The following is a 7,435-nucleotide window of genomic DNA, read 5'->3' as shown; positions in this document are numbered from 1 at the left end:
TAATTTGGTTTCAGAAATTTAATGTTTTTAAAATTTATTTGATGAATATTGTTAGTTTCTATGATTGTAGTTATTTAAAACAAAAAAATTGTTCTTGTTTTTAAAGAAAATATTATAGTTTTTTTTATATATAATATTACTTTTAACTATTCTTATTGTAAGTTGTTTTTAAGCTATTTATTTGAGTGTTGTTAATGATAATAAAAAATAGTTTCATGGTTTTTTTTTTAATTTAGGACTACAATTTAGGTTTAACACTATAATTTATAATCTTTAACTATTTATAAAACAGTCTCTGGATCTTTTTCAAGTTTAACTGAAATTTTGATTTAAGTTAATTGTTTAATATTATATTGAAATTGATAATTTAACTATTTTGCATTAACTCATAAATTATGCAAATGTTGTGACTTTAAAATGATAACTGCTCTCATACGACAACATATTTAAACTAATAAATTAACTATAATATGTTAAAAATTTAAAGTCATAACTTTATAAATAGAAATATAATATGAGATTTTAATATTGTAGTTTAGTCAATCGTTTGAATGATTTCTACCTGTGAGTTACACATGAATAAAATTAAATATAATATATGGTTCAATGTTATTTATACTTGTTGTTATTGTTAATTAATTTTTTAAAATTTATTTGTTTAATTTTTTAATTTCTATCATTATAATTTTTTAAAACATCGAACATTGTTTTTTTTATTTTAAAGGTAACAATATAATCAGTTATAAAGAGTTATTTTTAACTATTGTTAATGTAATTTATTTTATGCTATTTATTTGAAAACTTTTAATGATTATAAAAATATATTTAGGAAATATTTTAGTTAAATTGAAATTACAATTTTGTTTTTGTATTTATCACTACAATTTATCATTTTTAACTATTTACAAAATATTCTTTTGTATTTTAAGTGGAACTGAAATTTATAAGTTGATAATGTAATGTTATATTTAAATTAATAATTTAAGTAGTTTGTCCAAAATGTTCAAAAGTTGTAGCTTTAAATTGATAATAGTTTATATGAAACAACATTTTAAATCTAATAAATTAAGTATAATATATTAAAAGTTACAGACATAACTTTATAAATAGAAGTAAATATATTAGTTAAAAATTGAAATTCGGTTTATTTATGATTACACTTTACGTTTGATATTTATTTAACTGTATTAACCAACTTATAATCATTATTAGAAAAAAACTACAACTTATCACTTTTAGCTATTTACAACATATTTTTTGAGTTGTTTATGTTAAACTAAAATTTATATTTAAGTTGACCATGTAATGCTATATTTAAATTAATAATTTAAGTATTTTATACAAATTATTCCAAAATTTTATCTTTAAAATGATAATGGTTTGCATCCAATACTATATTAAAACTAATAAGTTAAGTATAATATGTTAAAAGTTAAAAAAACATAACTTTATAAGTAGAAGTAAAGATATTATTTTAATATTGAAATTTAGTTTATTAGGTTTGATATTTATTAAGTTTGATATTTATTTAACATTATTAACCAACTTATAATTACTATTAAAAAGAAATAGAAAAGTCATGAGAGTTTCAAATGAATGTGAAGAAAGGAAAAATGCATAGGAGGTTCAAATAAATATGGTGAAAGGAAAATGTTTCATTTATAATATAGTACTAGGTGAATACTCGCGCGTTGCGCAAAAACACCTATATAGGTGAAGTCTCTACAAATATATATATTTTTTTTAAATATAGCGATAACGTTGTCGTTAAATTTGATATAATAATTCGTATACTAAATTGATATAATATATTGATTATTTTGAATTATATGATAATATATACATCTATTATAACTACATAATCTCAATCGTTTGAATGACTTCTACCTGTGAGTTACACATAAATATAATATGTGGTTTAATGTTATTTATAGTTGTTGTTATTGTTAATTAATTCTTTAAAATTTATTTACTTAATATTTTAATTTCTATCATTATAATTATTTAAAACATCAAACATTGTTTTTTGATTTTAAAGGTAACAATATAATCATTTATATAGAGTTATTTTTAACTATTTTTATTGTAAAGTATTTTAAGCTACTTATTTGAAAACTTTTAAAGATTATAAAAATATCTTTAAGAAATATTTTAGATAAATTGAGATCACAGTTTAGTTTTTGCATTTATCATTTCAATTTATCACTTTTAACTATTTACAAAATATTCTTTGGTTTTTTAAGTGGAACTGAAATTTATATTTAAGTTGACATTGTAATGTTATATTTAAATTAACAATTTAAGTATTTTGTCCAAACTATTCAAAAGTTGTAGCTTTAAACTGATAATGGTTTACATATAACAACATATTAAATCTAATATATTAAAAGTTAAAGACATAACTTTATAAGTAGAAGTAAAGATATTATTTTAAAATTGAAATTTAGTATATTTATGATTATACTTTATGTTTGATATTTATTTAACCTTATTAACCAACGTATAATCATTATTAGAAAGACACTTCGATTAATCACTTTTAACTATTTACAAAATATTATTTGGGTTGTTTAATTTAAACTAAAATTTATATAAAAGTTGACCCTATAATGTTATATTCAAATTAATAATTTAAATATTTTATACAAATTGCTCCAAAATCGTATCTTTAAAATGATAATGGTTTACATCCAACAATATATTAAAACTAATAAATTAAGTATAATATGTTAAAAGTTAGAAAAAAACATAGCTTTATAAGTAGAAGTAAAAAAATATTATTTTAATATTGAAATTTAATTTATATATGATTACACTTTAGGTTTGATATTTATCTAACCTTATTAACCAACTTATAATTATTATTAGAAAGAAATTGAAAAGTCATGGGAGTTTCAAATGAATGTGATGAAAAGAAAAATGCATGAGAGTTTCAAATGAATGTGGTCAAAAAAAATGTTTTTTTATAATATAGTATGATATGATGATAAGACATTTTATTATTGCTTATTTATCACGACATGTAATTAATTATTATTATTATTTATGTACTTTTGATTTTTGAACAAATGTCCTACTTAAATACTACTTCATTAAAAATAAAATATTCCCACAAGACATATACTAACACTATTGATTGTTTTTAGAACATATTAGACCATCTCCAACACCCCCCCCCCCCCCCACACACACACACACACCATAAATGGAGTAAATAGTGTTTCATCTCCAACCCTACTCCATTTTGTACCCCAAAAAGTATATTCCTAGAATATTCTATTTTTATAACTTCTATATATTGTCAAATACACCCATTTACTAATTAAACTCTATATTTATGATTAATTAATATAAATTAGTATATAACATGATATTATAAATATTAAATATTGCATTTAAATTATAATTAGTAGATAAAATAAACTAAAAATGTATAAAATAAAAATGAGAGAGACTAAAGTTGACAACCAAACTTCACCTTCATTTTTGGAGATATGAATAGTATTCCCCCATATATGGGGGAATACTATTCATATTTCCAATAATGAAGGTGAAAATGGGGTAGGGTTAGAGAAGAATGGGTGAAGAAATGGGGAAAAATGGAGTTTGAGGGTGGGTTGAAGATGCCCTTAGCGGGTTTAAGATACCATCTTTATATTTTATTATAAATATATACAAAAACTAAACTTAGTTTTGTGAGTAATAACTACTGTAGCTAAAAGTATATGATTTTATGCATGATGTATAAGTGTTTAATGCAGGAAGTCCAAATTAAATCCTCCAACTTTCTATAATCCTTCACTTATAACCTCTACTTTGTACAACATGTCACTTGCAACCCCTCTACTTTCTAAAATGATATTTTTTATTTATTTACTTTTTAAAATATCACTTTCACTCCTTTTACCTTCAACTTTGTAATATATCATTTTTACTCTTTCATTTTCTAAACTTCTGTGTTTATCTCTATCCCCGTAAAATTTATTGTAGCTAATAGTACAAGTGGTAAACCCTTTAATTTGTAAAATGATATTTTTCTTCTCTTTACTTTGTAAATTATCACTTCACCCCACTTCACCTTCAACTTTATAAATTATCATTTTTACCCCTTTATTTTTAAAATTTTTTTATTTATCCCCGTCTCTGTAACTATTAGTACAAGTGGTAACCCCTCTATTTTTAAAATATAAATTTCACCCCCTCTACATTCAACTTTGTAAAATGTCACTTTCACCTCTCATTTTCTAAGTTTTTGTGTTTATCTCCGTTCTATAAAATTCACTAAAATTGAATGTAGTGAATAGTACAAGTGGTAATGCACAATATACAAGCATATCAATGCTTAAAGTGTAGTTTTAATCCCTCAACTTTGTATAATCTGTCATTTTAAACCCTCATATTTAGTAAAATGGTTTTTTTTCATACTTTTACTTTTTTAAAATATCACTTTCACTCATCCGTTTTCTAAACTTTCGTGTTTATCCCGTAGTATATATAAATATGATCTTTCCTCCCATACTCTGTAAAATGCATTTTCCACCCCTCTATCTTTTAGAAATTTACTTTACTCTCTCAATAGAAAAAATCACTATAGCTGATACTATTTTATATAATCCGTTACTTGCAACCTCTCTATTTTGTAAGATAATATTTCTATCAATTTATTTTTTAAAGTATCACTTTCACCCCCTCCACCTCCAACTTTGTAAAATATCACGTTTACCTCTTCATCTTTTATCCTCAACTTTGTATTATCCGTCACTTGGAACCCTTCTATTTTATAAAATGATATATTCCATCTTTTTACTTTTTAAAATATCACTTTCACCTCCTTCGTCTTCAACTTTCGAAAATTTCACTTTCACTCATTCGTTTTCTAAACTTTCGTGGCTATTTAGTATCCCCGTAGTATATATAATCTGATTTTCTCTCATCTACTTTTGTAATACGTAAGGCCGGACGGAGCGGGCGCGGGGAACGGAAGCGAGGAGCTTCCCGCCCGTCGGAACACCGCACCGTCCGCGCGGGAAGGGGTTGTGCGGGAAACGGAGAAGGGAGCCTCTCCCGCTCTCTTTCTCTCTCTCTCTCTCTCTCTCTCTCTCTTGGTGCGATTGACCGGCCTTTTTTTATTTATTTATTTTTTGTTGAAAAACAACCGATGAATAACGGTAAAAAATGTAATTTTTTTTGCTGTAACGGCTACTTTTGTTTTTATTTCTTTTTTTTTTTTTATCCTTTTACCACTACTATAAATATATACATATAACTTAAAAACATCACACTATCCTCTATTCTCTCTACTTTATATCAACAAAAAAAATGAATCCCGACAAGCAAACTTCAACTTCCGATCGAAGGAAAAAAAAATCATGGTTCGAGTATAAACATCCCTCCTCGCGACATTTTTGCTATCGATTCATTCCCGCAAAGAGTTTACCGCCCCCAACTCGATGCTCCCATTCAATCCCCACTACAATTCCAATACCAAAATGTTGGCCAATATTACCCGATGCAAGTTCCAAATGTTCCGTCGCAACTGTTTTCAAACTTTGTTGTGTTTCTGGATCAACAATCGCCAAATCAACCTCAACCCCAAACTCAAACCCAAACCCAACACCACCACCAACTTGTCGATGAATCGGATGACGCGGAAGAAGAAGACATGGTTCCCGAAACTCAACCAACACCACCACCACAAAGACGTAAAAGGAAAAAACAAGTGCGCGAGGGTGTCGCACAACCGGGAAGACAAAAGCCGACAGCATGGGCTCCACACAAAGAACTAGTTTTGGTCAAAGCTTGGGTTGATATTTCTGAAGATTCGATTCAGGGAAACGCACAACCGGGAGAACATTTTTGGTTTCGCATTTTAGAACGATTTCGAGAGGAGCTAGGAAAATGTGACGACTACTGTACGAAACATCAACTTAATTCGAAGTTTCGAGAAATAGAAAAGGGGGTTTTCAAAAATTAACGGGTTGTACAACAACCTAAAAACCCAACGAAAAAGCGGCCAAGGCGACGAAGAAATACTTCAAGAAGCGTTGTAGTTTTACCTTGAGGAAGTCAGAAAACCATTCAAGTGGCATGATTGTTGGAAATTATTGGTCCGAAGTCCTATGTGGAAAAAATATGAGCGGGATTTTATTTTTGGAGTCCAACAATCAAAACGAACGAAAACGGGCTCTAGTGGTTACACAAACTCCTTCGATGCTCGGGTCGGTCTAGATTTAAATCAGGACGACGAACTCAAGCTAGAAGAAATTGAACGCCCAATGGGTAGGGACAAAGCGAAGAGAAAGGGACAAGGGATTTCTTTGAGTGCATCTGATTTCAGCGTGGACATTGACGAAATGCGGAAGATAACATCGTTGTTTGATCGATATAATCTAAATTTCTCCGAACGTTTGACTTTCGACAAAGAAAAAGAAGAAACAAGAAAAAAGGAGCGGGCGGAGAGACAAGAAATGGAAGACATGAAGTTTTTGATGGAAAACATCGTCATCTCTCGGGACCGGCTCTCGAGCTCGTGATGAAGAAGAGGGAAAAAATTCTGAAAAAAATATTTTCCGTAGGTAGTTGTTGGTTTGTTTGATTTTTAGTTTGTGTGTGTGTGTGTGTGTTTTTTTTTTTTAATTTTCTACTTTTTTTATATTTTAGGTTTAATGTAAGTTTTATTTTAATTAATGAAATGCTTCTTATTTTTAATTAAATTTTAGGGGAAATTACAAAACTAGCCTTTTTTCCTAATTACTTATCAAAAAATAGCCAAAAAAACTCACTTAGCCAAAAATAACCCACAAAAAAGTAGTCAACATTCGGTTGACTACGGTCAACAGGGGATGACTACGGTCAACGCCCGTTGACTACTCTTTTCCCCTAATGGGCTACTGTTTCAATGGGCCGTCTACTTTTTCGTGGTTCATTAGCCCAAAGTATATAAACCAAAAAATTTCAGATTAGATCATTTTTCTATTGTTTTTCTATTGTTAGGCTACGTTTTTCTCACAATGGAGCACCCGAAGAACAATCAGGTTTGTCTACTTTTTAAATTTTTTTTACCGTGCTTGTGATTAGGAGTAGGTTTTGTTTATAGGGATATTTTTTTTTGAAAAAAATTGAAAAAAGATATATAAAACGGTAGGTTTCATATGCAACTTACGGTGTACAAGTGTCCAATGCACTGTTTGTGCAGTTTCGACTTGTACACCGTAGGTTTCATATGAAACCGTACGGACGTTATTTTTTTCGTTTTTTTAAACTGGTATCAATAGAATAGGAATTGGATGTATTTTGTTGTGGTATAATTTTTTTTATAAAAAAAAAAAAAGAAACCGTAGGTTTATTAGAAACCTACGGTATACAAGTATTTACTGCACAGTTTGTGCAGTAAACACTTGTACGTAGGTTTCACAAACAAACCTTTTTTTTTATT

This window comes from Lactuca sativa, chromosome 7 (assembly GCF_002870075.4).
Source record: "Lactuca sativa cultivar Salinas chromosome 7, Lsat_Salinas_v11, whole genome shotgun sequence".
Classification (NCBI taxonomy): Eukaryota; Viridiplantae; Streptophyta; class Magnoliopsida; order Asterales; family Asteraceae; genus Lactuca; species Lactuca sativa.
The sequence above is the reverse complement of the archived record's forward strand: the minus strand, read 5'-3'. Positions refer to the sequence as shown.